The sequence below is a fragment of the Brienomyrus brachyistius genome, chromosome 5, assembly GCF_023856365.1.
Source record: "Brienomyrus brachyistius isolate T26 chromosome 5, BBRACH_0.4, whole genome shotgun sequence".
Taxonomy (NCBI): Eukaryota; Metazoa; Chordata; class Actinopteri; order Osteoglossiformes; family Mormyridae; genus Brienomyrus; species Brienomyrus brachyistius.
The window spans coordinates 13,781,779-13,805,716 of NC_064537.1; the positions used below are offsets into that span (position 1 = coordinate 13,781,779).

Here is a 23,938-nt window from a genome sequence, read left to right on the forward strand (position 1 = left end):
ATTCTGCTCTTTTTAATCTTTCATTTCCTCAGTTGGACTCAGAACCGTTATAGTAATATTTCAATGTCCCATTACAAGTGGAAATGGTTATCAATGCTTAATGAAGAATTAATCCTTTAGGGGTTAATGATAATTTCCAATCACAATTTCCTTTTTCCTCTACAACTCCCATAATGTGAAATAAGAAATGAGCACTGGAAAGAAAATTGATATATTTAGTACAGTAATATTTCTGAATATCCATAAAACACAACTACTGCCAAGGATTCACACAGACAATTTGTCTGGGTCCTAAATTGCCAGTTATTTTGTGAAAATATCTAGTATTCTTTGAAAAATGATTTCATGCTAAAAAGGATTGTGTGTGTGTGTGTGTGAGTCAGCAAAGCTAAGACTAAATAAAATTCAAGACAGCAACATGCATACACTCTGAAGTCCAGAAAAAAAAACATGTTTCTCCTGCGGTACTTTCATGGAAAACTACTGCCTTTATTGGGAAGCATAGCAAAGCTATTGCAAAACAGAATGCAATCACCAGCAGCCAATGCAAAATAATGAGAGCAGACATTAAAAATGAAACGCAATAAAATAAAATGTAATTATATTCAGGTTTTTTATAGATGACTTCTTACATATAAATGAGACTATTACATTTTAATGGACTCATTAACATTCACTCAATAAAGCAAAACAAAATAATTAAACATCTCTCAGAGTTGCATTGTTGGGCTTTTAAATGAACGTCCCGATAAAATGCAAAAATCACAAACCCTGATTGAACATAATCAATGCAGACATTAAAACATTCTCCCAGCAAGTGCTATTGGTAAGGCTGCTATTTGTGTGATAAACTAGACCTTGTAGTTGAATGCTTAGACATGAAACATTATGGTCATTTTCAGTAGGGAAAGTGCACTAGGCCATGTGTCAATATATCACGACCCTGTGCCCAGGAAGGCAGTGTTAGACTCATTGCTCTTCCATGCAGAGTGGGATATACCTTGAACTTCTATCAAAGGTATTGGCCTGATTCTCCTAGCCAGGCTCCGACAGATTCATGGACACAGTCTCTGAAGGGTTCATTTACTGAAATGTTCAATCCTGTGCAAACTAGTCAAGATATATACAATTTCGGCAGCTCTGCCTTGCTGGGCTAAGCTGCATACGCTGTATGTGTGAACAGATTTAGGGTTTCCTTTCCCCTTGGGATTCCTGTGCAGGTCAAAACAACTTCAGCCTACGAGGAATAAGATAAATGCATATGAACTTCACTACAATCAAGCTGTATAATTGTTTTTCCACATAGCCTTTGTTTTCTTCTGTGGGATTAATTTACAGACACTAGAATGAAAGGTCTTCCAGTAATAATTGGTTAGTTTCTCTCTTCCGTCAAACTGTCATGTGTGACTGTCATGGACTCAGCTGAGAGAGATAAAGTAATATAGCAGTTATAATGTAATACAATACAAAGGTCATTTAGTTGTGTTTACTTATCGCCCTATATTAAAATTACTTTTTAAAATGTTTTTTTTTTAACTGTAGTTTTTTAATTTCTTATTTCATATTTGCATATTTGACATAAAATGTGAGCATTGTTTCCAGTCCCTGATAAAATAAAGGGACATTTCAGCACATTGAACAGATATTTCATATTCTAACAATTTATGTGGAAATGCAGAAAGAGGGGGAAACGTTGTTAGTTTGATAGGCAGTTCGGTAGAGATCAAGTTGCCTGGACAGTTACGTTGCACATTACATGCGTGAACTTCAAACTGTCGCAAACTTAATTTTTTTACAGTAGCCCATGAAATATAGCTCAAAGAAAAATGGGAATCTGCTCCAAGGTAAAGTGAACAAAATGGGCCACGTCTTAGGGGGTAATAATAATAATAATAATAATAATACATTTTATTTATAAGCGCCTTTCAAAACACTCAAGGTCGCTGTACAATGCAGGGTAATTCATTCCTGGGTTTCATGTTCACTAATGAAATTGCTGCTACTACATATCATAAGTAATACACAAGTAACTTATTAATTAATAATCAATCAAGTCTCCCCATATGAATTTTTATCTTTAACGCATTTGGCTTTGTTTAATTTTTAATTTTGTTTCATTTAATTTTGGTTTTCATTATATTATTTCTAAAATGACTTACAGGAAGATCAATTCAATTTTATTTATATACCCCATTTTCACAACATTACATCGTCTCGGAGCGCTTTACGCTGTCCCTGCTGAAAGCCCCCAGTGAGCAAGCCAGAGGCGACAGTGGCGAGGAAAAAGTCTTCGGGCTCCACGCAGCACCTTGGGAGGGGTGGGGGGCATACAAAGTGCAGCAGCTAGATCATCCTTTTTATTCTCAGACTTATTTTTAAAGCAGTTTAACACAATTTTTAGTAGTATGAAATGATACGATATCTATCGATAAGAACTGTTATTTTAACTATTACATGCATCGTGATGCGTTTCATATAACTTCCTAGCTACAGGTCAGACTTTAATAAAAATGTTTTATCATCTTTCGCTCCATTAATTTTTAATACAACCAATCATATAAAATGAAATCAAAAGTTGTGTTTTTAGAACTTTTCTGAAATGCAATAGTTCATTCGAAATTCACCATCTGCTTACCCAACACAAGCTGCACGTGAGCTTTATGTTTGGTCCTGGATTCCACCATGAAGAAAAGCTGAATTTCCGTCATTAAAACAGAGGGTATGTGGTATAATTTACGTGAACAAGCACAGCAAAGCGGATGCAGTGGGTGAGAGGGGAATTCATTACACATGCATGCTTTTGCGTTGGGGGGCTTTTATTACACATACATGCTTTTGCTCTGGGGGGCTTTTATTACACATGCATGCTTCTGCTTTGAAGTCACCCCCCAGTCCAACAGGCCATGTGGAAATGTTAAGCTCGGTTAGTGCATCCAGCCTTATGATACAATTAAGGGATGACCCATCCCTATAAATTTAATTTTAAGGAAACGAGTCTCTATCCCTCCCCAGTTGGCATATTCTCCCCTTGTTGGTGTGGGTCTTCCTCCAGTGGGCCTAAAACAGGCTAAGGTGAACTGAAATTACCAGACTGTGTGAATGGTGTGCCCTCTGATGAGTTGGTGCCTCATCCTGAATAATTCCTTGCACACATAGCTTCAGGTATAGGCTCTGGACCCCCATAAGCCTGAATAGGACAAGCGGGTAAAGAAGATGGATGGATGGATGGATGGATGGATGGGAAACTAATATAATGTAACACTTGGAAAAACAGGTTTAATTGATTACTTCCTTTATTTCACAGGCGTGTTTAAATGCATATATTGTTGATGCATTGATTCAACACAAGCAGATGAAAAAACAGGTAAAGAAATGCATGGAAGGAGTATCGATTTTATAAACAGCTAACGAAAAAACGGGGAAGTCACCATGTACCATATTCCTGTACATTTGTCATAGATAATTAAAGCGATGAGCAAAGTGCACCGAGAGCATTTCACAAATAAGTGTCTAACTTGCAACAAAATAAAAAATATATATATTTTCCATCAAAGAAACGAACAAAAGCCAAGAAGTATCAAATCTGCTGAATAAACAAACTGACAGAAGATAATAAATCAGACAAATTATAAATCAGTTATTAAATGTGCTGCAAAGAGGCTTGCGGTTCTGTATCTGGGATGGGGTAATGAAATGCAGTCATTCTTTTTGTTTGGCTTCATTTGTCTTTCAGTTTGACAACACAGCACAGCCAATCTGTTCTTTCCTGTTCCCATGTTACAAGTCTAATTTAAAACTTTAGCTGTGCATTTTCTTTCCTTTTCCTGGAAAAAAAAAGTTATAATGGGAAGGAACAAAGAAACTAGAACCTGAAAAAAGCGACTTCCGTGCCTTGTACTGTCATTTATAATAGGCGCGACATTTTACTTTATTCTAGCACGAGGCCTAAGGTCAACTGTGTTGTCACACTAGACCGTTCATGGTGCTTGGGACTGTATAATTTAGACCAGGGGCCAATGAAGGGTAAGAGCAGGGTGTTTTTGCTGCATGGCTGGTATGCCTTTCTGAATTAGAATACAAGCTTGATTTCACAGCTGTGTTCCCACCTTGCTCTTCCCAAATAGCCCAAGAATAAAGTGCAGCAATGTTCTGCCCTCCTGGCATTTCCCCAGAGATCTGAAGTACACGTCTTTCTACAGAGGTCTTACCATGCCGGAAAAGTGCTGACAAGGTGCCACATATCAGTACAGTAACTAAGCAGGATATTGCAATTGATTTAGAAGTTGCTCACTCATCTAGCAAGTTGTCTTTCAGGAATTTATCAAGTACGACAGAGATTATAGGATTTCCTTCGGGAACCTTATGCTTATAATGAGTAATGAGTGAGTTATTCTGGCTTTTACTTAAAGGACGTTTTAGTACTGACACTCAGAGCACAGTGAAAGTTAACTGCAAAGTACTGTGAATGCTTTAAAGTATCAAGGTGCAGGAACAGTATTGCAGAAGAGCAACGTCCCTTTTTAATATACAAGTGGGCTTTTACTTCACCACAGTGCTATACGGGACAGGGAGGGTGAAAATCAAATGCCAATGTCTGGATCCCAAACAGCAGGACGAACAATGGGACATCGAGGGACTTAAGTCCAAGTGACGATCCGTTTTGCCAGCTGGAAGATGGATGCATAGATGGATTTCTGGTCACATGGAACGTCAGGTTACATGCAAAACAGAACCAGTGACCAGAGTCCTCATAAGTTTGTTATTTTTATTGATGAGCAATACTGGTTGTCTCATTAATGATATAATTACCTGGGCTCCTAGGGATAATTATAACATAATTATTAACACTTTGAAATTATATCCTACAGCGGATTGACTGCGTGGAATTCAGTGAGCACACAAAAGCATGCATTCGTCAAGCAGATCTGCAAAGCTTCGCCTCAAATCCTAGAAGAACTGCAAGTCCTTCCCCACACCCTCTGCGTACACGGCTTACTGATGTAAATGCTTCGCGGACATCACCTCTAAATCTGCTTCTCAAAAGGGAATCACTCTTGGGGGCTTATCTGACTGGCTTACCTGGACAGGAAAGTACAAGATTTATAAGTACTGATTGTAAGTTTTGTCCATCAGTGTACCTGTATTGTGCATTCCTGCCTATGTAGGTCATTCTGAGTAACCGTGACCCTTCATACAGTACGAAAAAAAAAAATTACAATGATTATGGGATTCTGATTTATAACCGGGGCGGCATGGTGGTGCAGTGGTTAGCACTGTCGCCTCACACCTCTGGGACCCGGGTTCGAGTCTCCGCCTGGGTCACATGTGTGCGGAGTTTGCATGTTCTCCCCGTGTCGTCGTGGGGTTTCCTCCGGGTACTCCGGTTTCCCCCCACAGTCCAAAAACATGCTGAGGCTAATTGGAGTTGCTGAATTGCCCGTAGGTGTGCATGTGTGAGTGACTGGTGTGTGAGTGTGCCCTGCGATGGGCTGGCCCCCCATCCTGGGTTGTTCCCTGCCTCGTGCCCATTGATTCCGGGATAGGCTCCGGACCCCCCGCGACCCAATAGGATAAGCGGTTTGGAAAATGGATGGATGGATGGATGATTTATAACCTCCATAACATGTAAATGCATATAAAGGTACAAGTGAAATGTATAAGTAATGTACGCATAATAACGGTGTATGAGGATACAGTTAAATACCGTTTATACCATGTGAAGAGATAGGTCTCCTTATAAAGGCATCACACAACTATTAAGTCCTCTGTGACACCCTTCTCTTTCCACCAGATCCGTCCTCAACATCGCGTCAACCTTTCTGATGCTTGAAGTTACATTCAGCTTTGATGAATAGCGAGTGTGGAACTCAGCTTTGCACTGTACACTGCAGCTCAATAACAACAAGGTACTCTTTTCACAGACGGAGCATTTTCTCGTACTTCGTCCTGTTGAGTTTGTTTTCTAGGACCAGGAAAACGCTACAAGATTTCACTGTGAACATCCAGGGCATTTTTAGGAGGAGAGCTTATTCAGGCCTACAGCTTAACCCATATATTTTGAGGGTTAAATATTTTATGGCGTAACCGTAAATGAGTCATTTGCATGCGGATAAAAGAAATGACGAGATGCAAATGTGGCCGGATGAGCTAATCATATAGAACTGAAATGCTATGCAGACATTAGTAAACGGGCCAGAGCCCAGGGGGGGGGGGAGTACTGGAAGGGAGAGAGGGAGGGGGCAGCTGTGTATCACTGTGAAGTAGAGGAGAAATGCTGATGACAATGTAGCAAGACAAGCTGAACTGTCTGCTTATGGTTTTTCTCGTGCCGGTGACAGCATCCAAGATGGGGGTAAGAGTCAAGGCAATTGGGGACCCTGCAAAGAAGGGGTGAAAGAGAGAGGATACCTCAACAAGCCAGCCAAATCCCTCACCTGAGATCGTCTGTGGGTGTTTAATTGACACCTAGTGTGGATATTACTTTTGACAGTCTCTCAAATGGGCTTTGCAGTAGGCTGCCAGAGGAAAGCGGCAAGGCAATCCAGGGGTTGAGGTAAAGAACTCGGACCTGAGGTGAAGTGAAATGGTCCTGATCCTTACTGGACATATGGTTAGCAACTTAGCGGCTGGTCGCTAAGCCATACCTGTCTTACATCTTCCTACACCGGGGGGGTGGGGGATGTGCCATCTCCAGGAGGGCAGACCTGCCACACAGTGTCACCTGTACACCATTTAACTAACCATCCTGCTATTCGTCTATATAGCCTTTAACTAAAACACACCATAGCTCAATAGAATGAACTGACCAAAAGCCCAAATGAAGTAATGACAGAGTTCTTAGTCCTTAATACTGTTTTTTTTTTTTTTTTTAATCAATGCAGAAGACAAAAATGCAAAATACTAAAACTCAATACGAACACAGCCTGGGCACATTATTTTCCTGACCTCCTTAATTCTTGCCATTTATCTCCACTGACAGGAAAGCAACATCAATGGAACCTCTCCGCTGGCAGAATATTAATCACACCAATTGAAAATGTAATCAATTTATGCAAAAGTTTTAATTTTCTGCTCCCATCCATGCTCATCCTCATTCCACCCCTCCATCCGCACTGATTCTCCACACTCCGCCACTCCTTCCCGTCCAGGCCAATGTGCCGGACCAACCTGCAGCCATCAAAGGAAGACAGATTGTCATACTGAGCTGCAAATCTATCGTGTGAAGGAAGCCGTGTGATGTCACTGTCTTCGTCAGTCAATTCATAACAGCTGAGAGAATTAAGAGCTAAGAAGTCATTACATTTAAATGGAGAAGAAGGGGCTGTTTTGGAGACGTACCGATTAATTTGTTACCCGGATAAAAGGGAAATCAATCGCTGCGGTTCCTTGTACTGCATAAAAGTTGTCCAGTGTAGATAATGACCTGGAGAACTGGCTTTGGAGACAAGCACAGGGCTCATAGAAACAGTGAGTCCTCCTGCCATTATATGCAGGCACAGGTCATTATGAACAGCCCTGTCATGTGCAGCCGTTCCACTAAAGTGTGTAAAATGTGACGCCCCTGAGGTCGACCAGAACCCGTTAATCATGTTTAAAGAAGCCCTTCAGCTGTCGCCCGGCCTAATCTTTCTTAAAGCCGTACGAAACCTTAAAATATGAGTTCAGGTTGTTTTTTTTTTTTTTTACAATTAAAATCAATTTATATGCAAATGAAGTGCTAGTCATGGTCGGCACACCTTAGACCATTTGAAGTAGTGTACTGAGGCTGATCATGCACTTCTGGAATTATTAAAGTTTTTGGATTAACAAGGATTAACAGTGTTACACTCTGCCACTGAAAGCGCATTACCTGCATTAATGTCCCATTGCATGTTCCCTGGGGTGTATGTACTGATGAAGGTGTTTATCTCTCGGTGGAGATCTGAATATGAGGTGCCATTACAAGCCATGTTTCTTAAGAAAAAATTCTTGGTCATTTAAATAAATTTGAAGAGAATAAACGCTTTTCCCCACACTTGGCTACTCTTCAATTTACTAACCCCTCCATGTAAATAGTCTCACAGCTGCTTCCCAGCAGTGACGCACTTCAGCGCAAACTGAAGTCGCACCATCAATAGCACAAGAGACACATTATCTCTGGAAAATCAGACAAGCCATATTCACTATTCATGTGCTTGTACGCATTTATTTGGCTAAATACAATCTATGTATTAGTGTATTGCCACATAAAATATCATGCATTTTATCGTTGCCTTCTTTAAATATCCTTCGATATCAGTTTTGCACTTTGTAATTCCCTGAAAAATACTGTCCCTGCAATAAATCCCATGCCCTACTGATAGATTTCATTATAATTGGCCATACTGTATCATGCTTTCCAATGAATATTAATGACTATCTGTAATTACTTGTGTGTATTGGGACAAACACACACTATGTCCTGCATTAGCTTCTGCATGTTCATGTAAAATTTATTGTGTACCTGACAAATATAGAGATATTTGATCTTAACTTAGTCCTTAACCTAACAGTATATTTGAAAAAAAAAATACTCTTATCTGACAAACTGGGCAAAATTATATATATATTTTTTTTTAATGAGCCAACATCCCATGTATATCCAATGATGGTTCGTTCCCTGACTTACACTCGTACTTTCCAGGATAATCTCCGCAACCGTGCATAGAACAAGAGGGTACAGGTAAAGGATGGATGGATGGATGGATGGATGGATGGATGGCCGGCCGGCCGGCCAAAATACAACGTAAGAAAGCAGTCTTTTCTTGTAGATCTAATAATCTGCATATAACCATTGTGACATATTGTCATAGCTACGTATCTAATTTAATAGATAAAAGCTTAATAGATCGATGCAACCATTAAGTGGACAGTGGGGGCTTAATGGTTAGGGAAGCGTAATTGAAAGATTGCAGGTTTGAATCCCCGACCAGCAAGGCACCACTGAGGTACCCTGAGAAGGGTACCGCCCCCAAGCACTGCTCCCCGGGCGCTGAATTAGCTGCCCCCTGCTATGTCACATATGGGTTAAATGAAGAGGATACATTTCGTTGTTGTGCTGTGGAGTGTCAATAATGATCGATAAATTCTAAATATGAACTATTCCCCATTAGTGTCTGTAACTCCTGGGATAGGCTCTGGTCCCCACGACCCTGAATAGGATAAACGGTTATAGAATGGACATATGGATGGTTATTCCCCGTTACTAAAATCAGATTTTTTCCATTTGCTATACATCTTTATTCACAACATTTTAATTCTAGAGGGCCCAACCTTTGTTATAATAAAATCAGTTCTGGGTCAAAAGATTTTTCTATGTCCGGTTAATAAAATTAGTGAGCCCTAGTGATACAGGGTTAGTGCTTTTATGTCTGGTACAACTTACAACTATCATACAGATGTACCGACAAATTATTACACGTTACATGAATATCTGTGGTTAGGATATCTGTGGTATAGAAGTATCGGCTAAAACCAATATTTGTCTCAGGAAACCTTAGTTGGTGGCATAAATGACGGCTCCTTTATTGCCTTTGTCTGTATACTTTGCAAAGAACATGATGAAAAGCACAACCATTCGGAGCCAAGTCAAAGCATTCATTGTCGGAAATGTTACTTTCCGGATTCATAAATTATGATGTCAGTAGTAGAAATGAACATCTTTTACAAGACGCGTTCTTCGGACGCTCATTTCTTATTTTCAGTATTAGGTGATGGCAACTATACTTCATTTACTTTGGGCAGGTTATGCCAGTATATTTTCTAATAAAGTATTACATTACATGCATACATTCACAATTAGCTACTTCTAAAATCTTATACAAAATATTTTTAAAACTTGCCTGAAAATCCTGATTAAACATAAATGTGCCCATCAATGAAAGTTTTAAGCTGAACATTACAAACATGTGTTGCTTCCAAACCTAATATAAAGTACAAACAAGAAAAAACACTTGCATGCCATTCTTTACAGTTATTTATTATGTGATTTGTATCTTACGTTCCCAAAAGACTAATTATAATTGCAGGACAGTCACATAAGAGTTTTCATTTGAAGTTTCATTCTTTAGGTTAATTAATGCCTGAAAGAGATGTGTTTCCTCATAACCTCATATTAAATAGCATGAAGACCTACAGTCATTCTATCTTCGTGAAATATACACAGTAAATGTCTGCATTATTTATGGGGCAGTAACATCCTTTTCAAAGAACTTCTGAAAGTTTACATTAATGCCAGGCTACAGTAGAGAATCCTGCAACCTGCATTCTGCGGTCTGAGGCTCTAATAAAGCATAAAGCAGACCTACGTATCTGCTTTACCAGTGCCTGGTTGAATCTCTTTAAGTTTCACTGCATTCCGATGTACAACAGAATGGCCACGCAACTTTGATAATGGTCATAAAGAAGCAGCAAAACATTTTTAAGATGCAACATTTACAGTACATCTGAAATCCCATCCAGCTTACTGTCAGGGACATTTTAAACTGTGTCTCAAAATATATGTCACACACTTTGCAAACCAGAGATGAGTTTTTTTTTTCTCAAGTTCCTACCGGAGTACACCAAATTAAACCAAACGGTGGACTCTGTGCCATCTGAAGATCCAGTTTCTTGAATAACTGGGTTATTGAGATTCCTTCACCATAGATAAATGTTTTCTTTCTTACTTTATCCACTACGACCTGTAGTTAACTGCAAGCATTACTTTATTCACTGGACCAACTGAACACTTTTAAAGCTATATTACTACACCGCTTTCACAATTATCATTTGCCTCCCCTGAAAAAAAATTTTCACAAATGATCTGCCTTGCTCTAAATTACCATGCTCTTTCTAAACACGACAACATACAAAACCTCCAAATGGTTAGGAATTACCTTGACAAATGACCTAAATGCAGATATCTCCAAAGCCATTTAGCCACATGTAAGACCGGAGGCCTCTGCTTCCCAGGATGGGCTGGATGCCCAGCTGCTTAATAGTGCCCATTCTCTTTAATCATAATTTAAGAGTGAGGACTTTTATCTAATAGGCAGCCCAGTGCCTCATACTCTCTTGTTAGGCAAAGGACAGTAATGAATTAGGCCTTGCCCTTTCAAAAGTCATATATACAATGCTAAAATGCCACATGTACATTAAAAAATGGATAGGAAACACGAGAAAATACTACATGGCTCTGTCCAGCACACTGCAAGACTTTTTTGAGATGTCTATGTACTGTGTTCTCCACCTAGTGGTTGGAAATTAGAACAAGAAATTAGGATCCAGGCTTGAACACTGTGATACTCTGCATTTGGCTTAAAATCAAAATAACGCAAGTAACGTGAGCATTGAAAATCAGAAATGCCTCACGCTCACTTATAAAATACAAAGTTACATTAAATAAATGTATATTGGGTAAGTCGTTATGCTTTACAATGTTGTTTTTCCATCACAGGGTAAAGGCTCATTTTCTCACAAGATTTATCACCACTAAGTGTCTGTCAGGGTGCTGGGAGATTAAAACACTTCCACAAAGGGAAAGATCACAAAGATCAAGCTAAGTGACACCAAAGGCATATCCTTTGTATATTATTTCATGTAAATAAAACCATTCATCTCTATTTGATCTTCTGCTTGATTTTCGAATATGAACAGTGGTCAGCGCTGCCATAATGTCATAATGTACAAAATAACAAAAAATTCATTTTACAGACTAACTATCTCAAATACAGAAATTGCAACCTGTTCTAATCGCATAACAAGTAGGTCATGTTAAAAAATCCAGAAAATTAAGTGTTGGATCTCTGTTAGCAAGCACAATGCAATGACTGAAAGGCTTCAAACCTTTTTAACAAAAAAAGTTTTTAAAGTGATTTACGGAAACATTCTCTCGAGCCATGAGAAATCAGAACTTCTAAGAAAAGGGCAAGTGTTGCTGTGGTATTGGATTTTGCATGGGTGCAGCCTCCCCCCTTTATGGTGTATTCACAGGTGAAATCAATGCCGCCCATTGTACAAAAAATGGCTTCCATGCAGGTACAGATGACTGACAGACTGACTGCTGTAAAGGTTACAATCGACCCCAAAATCCCATTCAGTACAACAGCAAGTGCAATCACTATCATCGACATGAAGACAACAAAACAATCTGTCTGAAGACTTTAACATACTCTTCCAATATTCCGGTATACCAAAGGTACCAAGGAAGTAACACCTCGGCTTTTGGTTACTTTACAAGCCTGGTGTTCCAGCATTATGCTGCAAATGCATATAAGTAACTAAATGTCTTTTTTTTCTGCACCTTTTAACACAAAGTATGAAAATTATATATCGATGGGTTGCTATTAAAATTTAGACATGTATAATATATATTTGAAAAGACTCCCTTTAAATAACTACTGTAATAAACCTTCCTCATTTAAACCTGCAGCAGATTTATTTAAAGTCCAAATATTGTCAACACTGAGGATGTCATCGACCTAATTAACGACAACTGTAGCAAAAGAGATATTAGAGCCTGTTCATCTGAACAGAAACTGCAATTAAGACGCAATTTAAAAATAATCACTCTGGATTATCCCATTTCATCAGAAAATTATTTTCATTCTGTTCTGTTCTGTATTTACAGCTGATCCTGCGAGTTTCTCTTAATGAGTTTGGCTCCTATGAGTATCTTTTCAAATGAATAACACAAAAGTCAAGTTCTGTCTGTTTCAGCACACATTTAGCACACAGACTGAAGTCCTGCAGTTTGTATCATCACGGCTCCTCAGCAAACAAGCCCACCGTCTGTCATTACCACCAGGGAGCGAGGGAGATGGCTCAGGGATTTCTGAATCAGGGCGTCAGACACCACAAAGAAGTCTTTATCTCCAGGGATCACATGGAGGAAACCTCAAGGTGTATGTCATGTCATTGTGGAGGGAAACGCTACACTGCACAAATTCGTAAGACCTTATTTTCCAGAAAGGTCCCTTGTCGACTTATAGACAAACAGTACCCCCTGGTGGAGACATGGAATTCCTGCTCAAGATGTCGAAGCCCTCAAATTAAACCATAATTAAATTAAATAAAATTAAATGATGCCTTATTTGCCATTTGCAGAAGCGCAAGTACAAATACATTGGAAAGCTTTTTACATATCCATAATATATGGATACACATACTATATATACACTATACTAGATAGTACTAGACAGAGACTGAGCAGTAATAATTTTAAATGTCCGTGGACATTCTGTGTGATTAGCTGCATGCATAGTTTTGTACCCTTTATACAATAATAATAAAAAAAGCTTTAAAAATTTTTTTAAATAAAGTTGTTGTCCCACTTTCACAATGGAATAAAGTAAAAAAATAAGTCATTTTAGAGCTGGATACTTGGCATATGTATGACAGTCTCTGAAATGGTTGCAGGTCATCTGGATGCTCCATTAAGCTATTATTGATGCCATCACCAGATCATTAATTTCCTTCCTGTCTCGCCCCTTGGGACAGGAAAGGCAGTCTACAAATCAAAGGACTCCTCTGCGCCGGGCACCAGTATCCACTCACTCTCTCACTATTCATCAAGCATATTAATAAGTTCTGAGTCATAAAACACCAACTGAAGAAAGCACTGCAACAGCTCTACAGAGGTGTATTATTGTTTATCCAGTTATTCATGTTGTCATTGATACACCCTTGGATAAGATACTATAACATGTCACATGATGGAAATTATAATCATTTATCATCATTATACCCGGTGTAATGGCTGGAGTGCCTAAATAAAAACACATATTATTGAAAACCAGAGAAATAAAATTACGGATGAGGAATAGACACCGTCTTAAGTCAAAGGTGACATCAGCTAACACTGTTCAGTCAATCACAATAAAATCCTCCGCTGGGGAACTTGCACACACCACTTACATGTCGACTAAATCCACCTTCAGAACAAATGAAAATTTGATTGTTTCCCAAAATAGAAAGCTGCACTGCTTTTTATCATCAGTCTCTACGGAGAAGCTGAAATTTTTTAGAAACAAGAGAATGGGATTCCATTTTTCAGCCATTTAACTAGGGCTGCAACAATTCATCGAGTAACTCGAATAACTCGATTACAAAAAATCCTTGATGCAAATTCTTTGCTTCGGTGCTTCGTGTAATCCGCACGACTATGTACTGCTTAGTGATCAGAGTGTTTCACCCAGAGGATTATTACTGTCGCACAGTGTGCTTACGATGCATTACAGGCAGCAGGTTTGATTTGACGGCGCAATGGAGGAAGACAGTGAGGAAATTCAGAGAAAATGACGAAAAATGTCTAAAGTTTGGGACCATTTCAAACAAAAGAAAAGCAAAAATACTGTACAGTGTGTCCATTGTAAAACCGAATTAGCTTACCACAATAGCACAACCTTAATGATTCAACATCTCATCAGAAAGCACCTAGTCTATGCATCCAGTCAACAGAGCAGAACCAGTATACAAAGTAAGCGCCAGCGCTTCACTCATTCGCGGCTAAAATAGACCTGCGATAGAAACTTATTTATGGGCATATGTGTGAATAAAAAAGTGTAACAAGATTCAGCCCAAGCAGCCCCTAATTTCCCTCAAGAAAAACACTGATAGCACAACAGCACTGAACATGATGCTGTCGTAGTATAATTAGCATGGAGCTGGAGCCTGTCTATACACTAACAGCAAAGAGACGGTTCCGTTACAGAGATGGTGAACTCAGGTGGAGTGAAGGAAAACAACAGCAGTGCTTGTAATCGCTACTAAACCTTTACTGGTAAAGAGCTGGCGAAAGTCCTTAAACCAGCTGTTCAACAAGCTGAAAGGTGAAGCAAAGCGATGTTTTCAGCCGCTCCCATCCACCGCCGTTTGTGTTCCGCAGCAGCAAAGCTACAGTAAAGCTATACAAGTTAAAATAGAAGCTGTTTGTATGCAGATAAAACTGTTAGCTTAGTTTGACACAATATTTAAATTTGACAACTTGAAGGAGGTTTACAGCAGCCGTCACACTTTGTCGCAATGATTCTTGCAGCATACAGGGGTGAGTCTAAAGGGGAGCATGGGGTGTACTGAACTAGATCTATTTCAAGGCTTTAGTAATATTATTCTGCAGATTTAGATTAATATGAATAATATTACATAATTATAATAATATAAATAATGTATTATAACTATAACATAAAAATTACCCAACAGCCTTGGGCCAGTGAAACTCAGACACTGAATTATCCAACCGCCACATGCTCCAGGCTTACACACACACACACTCATTCTCTAACACACTTAAACACACACGCTCTCACTCACATTCACTTACACTCACATGAACATGCACACAGCATTCCTACCTCATCCAGGAGATACAATCCTGTCAACTTTTTTTTATGCCTCCTATAAATGTACAAGAACACATTGAGTAAAGGCCATTTTAATTTATGCCTTAGTTTAAGATATATGCATACCTTTTTTCAGTAATTTGACTTTTTTTTTTTTTTTGCATTTAAGAAAGTGGAAAGTGTTTTCTTTTAAAAAGCAAAACAGATATGTACATAAATGCACTAAAAGGGTTTAGTTCTTTTGTCAGTTGTTTTACGTTTGTCTTTTTGTCAATCATTAAAAATGTTCCTAAAATGGAAACCCATGAGTTATTCATTTTAAGAATAGTTACGATTGCTCTTTAAGACAAAAGTATTTCTTATCTGATTACTCGATTAATCGATGGAATAATAGAATACTCGATTATTTTAGTAATCGATAGCTGGAGCCCTACATTTAACTCAAATCTATCCCAGGCCACATCAATACACACAAAATGGGATGGCACGCTATTGCAGAGTACAGACTATGGGCGATTAAGAAACACTTAACTGCAGGTCTTTTTTGGACTGCAGAAGAAAATGAGAGCAACCTGAGGAAAGCCACAAGGGGAAGAGAGAACGTTTAAATTCAACATGCACAACATAATTTGAACCCACAGCACTGGAGGTGTAAAGTAAGAGTACTTATCAGAGTGCCACTTAATTACCGGCGAAGATTTAGCAACAGTATTACAAATCAATTTTGACAAAGTAGTAGCTTCCATCAGTACATATGTCTTTATTTGGTTTAAGCTTTACTTTAAGCTGAATTTGTATTTGTCCTTCATTTGAAGATTGCATAGAGGTTTGAGGGTTGTGCACTGGGCAACGTCAGGCATTCAAAGCTGGGAGTTTGAATCCTTCCCCAGCTCTGTGCCTGCTGAGTTTTGCAGGGCATCAGTGCTCGAAGTACTTAAAAGGCTTAGTCTTTAAACCTTGGTAATCCATGCTTTCTATTACATTTTAACTGAAAATCTCCTTTGTTTTAGGAGCTGGAATCAATTTGGTTACTTGTTTTGCCTAATATTGAATTGTGGAAATATCCCTGCACTGTAGAATTCAAACAATCTTTATCTTACATTTTACACTCTAAAAAATATATGTTTTTCAAGGGTACCATACCTCATTCGATAACATCATTACCTCAGCTGGGAAAGCAACTGCCAACGTCATTTTAAACAGTTAGAGTTTAATAGAATACTGGATATTACAATGGATACTTTTGCCCTGTGCTGCCAAAGACAATCCACAGAGCCCCCATGACCCTGACCTGCGTTCGCAGTTAGAAGACGGATGCATGTATTCAATGGGAGAGCACCATGTGGATCAACATCTTCAGACAGCTGCAGTATTTTGCTAATTGCTAAGTTACTATGATACAAACCACACCCAAGTTACTAATTTTATTTGACCGTAAAAGCTTACCTAAACTTGATATTTCTAATTCAGTTACTTGCGTTAAAAATTAACTGGAGTCCAGGGTATGTTATATGTTGACTGAAAACCTGGTACACTGTATATGCTTTTATTTCAAGCAGAATAGACTATTGTAATGCACTCGTCTGGTCTACCTAGGAAATGTATTTCAAATGTACAAGGGGTCCAGAAAGCCGCTACCAGAGTGCAACATGCACCAGTCACAGGGATCACATGCATCACACTACTGTTAAATCCCTGCACTGGATATTAGGATTGATTTTAAAGTTCTCTTACTAACTTTTAAATGTTCATATGGGCTGTATCTGAAATCACACACTTCCCCACTAAATAGTACACAAAACATAAGTGTGTCCGAAACCATAGGCGTGCGTCGTTAAGTGCACCCTACATCCTTTCAAAATCCGAAGTGTGCGAACACTGCATACTATTCAACTCCCCAGTCCTAGACGCAACTTCTGAGGTTCGTTCAGTACTTGTTATTCTGGAGCACATCCATCATTAAAGGCCAAAGTTCAGCAGTTCAAAGGTAACGCAGAGCATTTGGAAAGTTTTGTATTTGCGCACTGAGGAATCGCCAGTTGCCGCAATGTGTACTTTTTTGGCTTTTGATGTTGTCCCCCACAAGAGGCTCCTACTTAAACTCAAAGCGACTGGTATTTTAGGTACCGTAGCGACCTGGATTGATAACTGGTTAACAGATAGGAAACAGCGAGTAGTTATAAGAGGCACAATGTCACAGTGGGCTTGCGTTCATAGTGGGGTACCGCAGGGTTCGATTTTAGGACCACTATTGTTCCTAATTTACATAAATGATATGGATACCAATATATACAGTAAACTGGTGAAATTTGCAGATGACACCAAGGTGGGTGGTGTAGCAGATACTGAATTAGTGGCTCAGCAGCTACAGCGGGATCTTGATTTAATTAGTAACTGGGCCGATACCTGGCAGATGAAATTTAACGTCGATAAATGTAAGATACTCCATCTAGGGAGCAGAAATATAAAGTACAGGTATTTCATGGGTGTCACTGAAATAAAGGTAGCTGATCATGAGAAAGACCTTGGTGTGTATGTTGATGCTTCCATGTCCCATTCTCGCCAGTGTGGGGAAGCAATAAAAAAGGCCAATAGGATGTTGGGGTATATCTCCAGGTGTGTGGAGTTTAAGTCAAGGGAGGTAATGCTAAGATTATACAATTCCTTGGTGAGACCTCACCTAGAATATTGTGTGCAGGTTTGGTCACCATATCTTAAAAAGGACATTGTGGCCTTAGAAAAGGTGCAGCGTAGGGCCACAAAAATGATTCCTGGTCTTAGAGGAATGTCATACGAGGAACGGTTACTTGAGCTAAATCTGTTCAGTCTCAAGCAAAGGAGATTGAGGGGGGACATGATCCAGGTATATAAGATTCTAACAGGTTTGGATGCTGTTCAACCAAATAGTTACTTCAGCATTAGTTTAAATACACGAACTCGTGGCCATAGGTGGAAATTAGCGGGAGAACATTTCAAGCTGGATTTAAGGAAGCACTTCTTTACGCAGCGTGTAGTCAGAGTATGGAATAGCCTTCCTGATAATGTAGTGCAAGCTGAATCCTTGGGTTCCTTTAAATCAGAGCTAGATAAGATTTTAACGACTCTGAGCTATTAGTTTAGTTCTCCCCAAGCGAGCTTGATGGGCCGAATGGCCTCCTCTCGTTTGTATAGTTCTTATGTTCTTATGTTCTTATCATTTAAGTGCATAGTGTGTAGTGTGTGATTTTGGATGCAACCATGGTCTTGTTCCATCCATTCTCAGTGAAATGATTATAAAGTATGTCCAAGGCAGATGTCTCAGATCATCTGAAAGAAATGTACTGATTATTCATAAAATTTAGCTGAGGGGAAGGAAGGAGGTAGCTTTTAATCAGCATGCTGTCAAACGCTGGAATTCTCTCCCAGAAAACCTGAGAGCTACTGAATGTTGTAGCACTTTGAAAGCTAAACTGAAAACACATCATTTCCACATACGTATAATAATAAACAGTGATCAGTTAAGTGTCATGCCCGGCTCTTACGATTCTCGTGTGTGCCACGCCCCCTGATCATCCACGTGTGCTTCCCCAATCATGCCCAGCTGTGTCTTCTTATTTCACCCTGTCTTTTGTCTATATCTGTCCACGTCTTGCCCTGTCCGATGTCCGTCATTGATGTTAGATGTTAGTGCTGTTGTTCTGTCCTGCCCTGCCCGTAGCCGTCTTCCCCGCAATAAATCCCCGTTTTTCCCGTATTCAGCATGCCTGCCGCGTCCTTCCCTGCCTCCTTCCTGCCAGCCTGCCCGTCCGCACCCGCGAACTCTGACATTAAGTATGTATTTAATCAGTAATTTTATTGGTTTATTTTGGAGAAGGCAGTGGTTGTGCCCTGGGAGTCCCCGGTGTGCTAGGGATTAGTGTTGTGTACCACAAGTAGAGGGAGAGTTTTAGTCCCCTATCATAAAACACATTTTTCTGCCTGAAAATGGCATACTTTTTCAAACCCTAACCCTAGCCTCAGTTTGCTAACCCTAATTTGGGACCTTATGGTGATACTACAGGCTGTTGGCAATTAGGAAATATACTACTAAGGCATGCTAAACTGTGGTTTCCTATCCTATGGAGGAGCACATATTGATGCCTGAAAATGCTATACTTTTACTAAACCTAACCCTAGCCTTATTTTGCTAACCTTTATTCGGGGCCTTAGGCTGACACTGATTCTATTTTTATTAAATTTTTCTCTGTATACTTTTTAAAATTCCTTTCTTATAAATGTCATTAAACCCTGTGGTTAAATCAGTGCTAAATAAATGACGGTCAGTTGATTGATTGAATGATTGAATGAATGCTGTTCTACGTAAATTTCTTCAGCGTATCTGAAAGAAACAGTATACATTAGCTATAACCTACACTAAGTAATAACAAAACAGTCTGTTAAATAATTACTTACAATAATTAACAGGGTGGAGAGTAATTACCTTGTAACACTTCAGCTGTGTAGAAATTGAAGCTCAAGATATCAATTGAATCAATCTACCACAATCATGGTCAGATGGTCTCAGAGAGTCTGTGTGAGGAATTATGGGGCACAAGGTTGGGGACACTACCGAATTGGGATTAGACGTATTCTCAAAAACAGCACACCGGCGGCACACCCATGGAATGTTTGTGGACTGCTGTGTTGAGGCTGAGTACCACCATGCCCTTGTTAACCTGTGGGATGTTCCACAAAGCAGGATTTTTCAGTTTACTAGGTTTACTTAAGCTAGATAAGAGTAAGGCAAGGAGAATTCCTATTGGGCAATCATAACTTCTATCTTAAGTTAACCTAATTGAGAAATCTTGCTTGGTGGAACACCCCCTTGGGGTCCACGATTGATCTGACTTAGTGTATTTCCTGGCAGTGAGGCCTGCCATAATAGGTCATTGACTGGCAAACAGGCAAAGATGAAAGAGGCTCCTGCAAATTTGAGGTCACGTATGAATTCTGACAGGCTGATGTTCAAGATCCTTGCATTCTGAAGCTGGACCAGCTGCTGAACTCTGGGGCATGTATGGATATTTCTGGAGCCAACGTTCATCTTGACCCTCTAATCGACACCCTGTCAGTCCTCAGCCAGCACATGCAGCAGATTTTGAAAAACCCATGCAGCACCTGAAGGAAATCTTTTTTTTTTTTTTTAACTCCCTCCACCCCCCCTTGTGGAGGACTGCTTTATTTCTTAGGCAAGTCCTTGCTGCCATCCATCTCAACCCCTAGAACTGTAGCCTGCTGTGCCGTGAGACATTGTTCCTGGGTCAAGTAGTGAATACCAAAGGTGTGGTAGCTGTCTGGGGCAGGTTTGGTCCCTGCCACATCACAGTTTCCTGGGGTTGGTGTCATATTACTGATGATTTTTTTTTTACAAATTGATTTTTAAAGTAATAAATCAGTCTGGACCAGGACAATGTCACTTTCTATATAGTTAGATACCTGACGTGTACGGAGAAGTTGATATTTGTCCGGCACAGAGAGGTTTATGGTATTAAAATGGACATGGAAACCTGGCTTCTCATTCACACCTTTGTGCACTATACTATGACAAGCCTTGGTTCCATCTGATTTTTAATGTATTAAATCAGTCTGGGCCAGAACAATGCCCCTTTTTCTACATACTGGGATACCTGACATGTATTGAGAAGTTCATATTTCCCTGACTGGGTATATTTCCAGGCCTGATTGGGAGTGGAAAGATGTTTGCGTTTGTCCCATTTTCTGATGAAATACACACACATACTATTATTGAAACTGCTCAGATATATTCTTTCCTCAAAGTGGTAACAAGTCAGTAGAATCCATCCATCCATTTTCCAAACCGCTTATCCTACTGGGTCACGGGGAGTCCGGAGCCTACCCCAGAAGTAATGGGCACGAGGCAGGGAACAACCCAGGATGGGGGGCCAGCCCATCGCAGGGCACACACACACCATTCACTCACACATGCACACCTATGGGCAATTTAGCAACTCCAATTAGCCTCAGCATGTTTTTGGACTGTGGGAGGAAACTGGAGTACCCGGAGGAAACCCCACGACAACAAGGGAAGAACGTGCAAACTTCACACACGTGACCCAGGCGGAGACTCGAACCCGGGTCCCAGAGGTGTAAGGCAACATTGCTAACCACTGCACCACCAGTAGAATTGTGTTCATTTAATACGAATTGAAAGCCAAATGAAGTTCTGAAGATCAGCCTCGCTAAATGAGTCCCCCTACAGGCACAATCACATCATTGCATTCGGCTGCACAGCATTTAAGGCGGACTGGAAAATCCGAACAACAAATTATTTTTGTATAGTGCATCACAAAATTACATCGTCTCAAAGTGCTTTAAAGCATCCCCACCCAAAGTCCCCAGTAACTAAGCCATAGGCAACAGTGGCAAGGAAAAACTCCCTAGAAGGAAGAAACCTTGGGAGAGACCAGACTCAGAGGGGGAGCCCAACCTCCAGGGGCCGGCAGGTAGAGTCAAATAGGAGAGATGGTTAAGTGCCAAGTCACACTGTCCAAATAAGATTTGAGACACAACCAGGGAGCAGGGAGGTGATGACAAGCCGGTGCCAACTCTCCTTCCAATCGCCAGGCAACCAGAAGTAAGACAGCGGATCATACATGGAAGATGACACAGGCAGAATGGCGAGCTGGATGCAAGGACATCATGGGTAGAGGTGTCACATGTAGCAGGGTGTGCTGAATATCTTGATTGACTGAGGTCACCAGGCAGCACCCCCCAGGAGGAGTAGGGGAAATAAAATGTGCAATTAGTCAAAGGGAAACTATAGGCAGTGCTAAATTAAGTGAGTGCAATATGAAGTGCAATGTGCAAGCTCTGGCAGATATGCCTATGGCAGCATAAGTCGGAGGGAGAGGCAAGTGGGAATGTGGGCATGTGGGGGTCCCTGAAATGTCAGCACTCCAATTCCATAAGGGATTGTGAAGCTAGAGAGACAGCACTGACAGTTCAGTTTATCCAAATGGCACCAATCCCCACCCAGCTCTACACCTCACACTACAGGTCTAATTGGGAGTGAGGAGTTAGCTAGAGCTAGTGTCCCTATAAGCTAAACTAAACAGGTGTGTTTTAGTCTAGACTTCAATATTGAGAGTGAGCCTGAAACCCGCACATCTGGTGGAAGACCATTCCACAGCTGAGGAGCTCTACAGGAGAAAGCTCTGCAGCCTGCCGTAGCTCGTTCTACCCTAGATACTAACAGATATCCTGCGCCTTGAGAACGAAGCAAGCACGGAGGGTTGTATGAAGTTAGGTCACTAAGGTATTCTGGTGCAAGGCCATTCAGTGCTTTATAGGGTAAAAACAGTATTTTATAGTCAATCCGAGACTTAACTGGTAGCCAATGAAAGGATGATAAGATACAAGGTGAAATGCGATCAAATTTTAGTGTTTGTGAGAACTCTGGCAGCTGCATTCTGTACCAGCTGAAGTTTATGCAAGAATCCAGACGGGCAACCAGAAAGGAGGGAATACAGTAGTCCAGTCTGGAAGTTAGTCTCAATAAAATGAACCCTAGGTGACGACTCTAACCGACTAGCAAGCGGTCGGTTATGCCGGTTTGCCTGCCGCCTGCAGCGATTAGTCAGCGATTTGCCTGGAGATTATGAGCTATGCTTTTGGACAGGAGGTCGGCACCAAACCGCGAGGGGCGAATGCCGTCCCTCTTCAAAAGCCCAGGCCTACCCTAGAACGTCCGCCAGTTATCTATATAATCCATACCATTTATCAGGCACCATTCCGACAGCCAACGATGTAGCGATGATAATCTGCCGTACATTTCATCGCCACGTCTAGCAGGGATGGGGCAACGTCCCTCTCACACTACAATCTTCTCCGTCAGCCTAGCGACTAACTGACACTACTTACATGTAAACGTACCGCTAATGACTGGAGAAGAATAAATACATTGCACTCGGAACACGGAACAGGATACATGGCGTTGTACTTACGTGAAACGGGAAAACTGTGGCTCTAAAGCTGAAGCACCTTTTTGATTGAATGGAGATCGTGGGTCGGTGCTTGCGAAGGTGATTAATCCGTCAGGGTTTGGAAATGATCGGAAGACTATTAAGCTTGCGAGGTTTTTCCGATGACTTAATTCTAATTATTATTTAGGTGATATCTATAGTTTTAAAGTTCGCGCTAGCAACCAGTTGTGAATGAGGAGCCAGCTTCAGCCTCGTCAGTTACACTTCAGCGAAATCTGAACAAGCTTTCTATTGCCCAAATAAGCAAGTACTGTAATTGTGGAAAAAGGCAAAAACTTTCCGTGAGTGACAATACTTAGTAACAACTTTACAGAAAGGAATAAGTACAAAGTTGTGTCCCTAATGAGGCTGCAGACGCTACTATTGCCGTGATTCAGTTAATATGGTACACATTTTGATGGAGAACTTCTGTAAATACATTGGAGCTTCGGCTTTACACGCTACGGTACTGAAATGCAACCCAGCTTCGTATATGTAGAACGTGTGGATTTTAATTAAGTACAAACCATGCTCGGCAAATGTGACAAGCCACGCCCCACAGCGCGTTTTGGGGAAAACAGTGACGCGCACGCAGCTACC

General features: G+C 40.4%; 1 long non-coding RNA gene across 1 annotated transcript; it reads right to left on the reverse strand.

The window, feature by feature from the left end:
- Positions 1-468: 468 nt before the first annotated feature.
- LOC125742485 (uncharacterized) lies at positions 469-23,894 on the reverse strand. The gene is made up of 2 exons (XR_007398118.1): positions 23,321-23,894; positions 469-22,065 (listed from the first exon to the last, which is right to left on the reverse strand). It is a non-coding gene; the product is annotated as an uncharacterized LOC125742485 (long non-coding RNA).
- Positions 23,895-23,938: the final 44 nt, after the last annotated feature.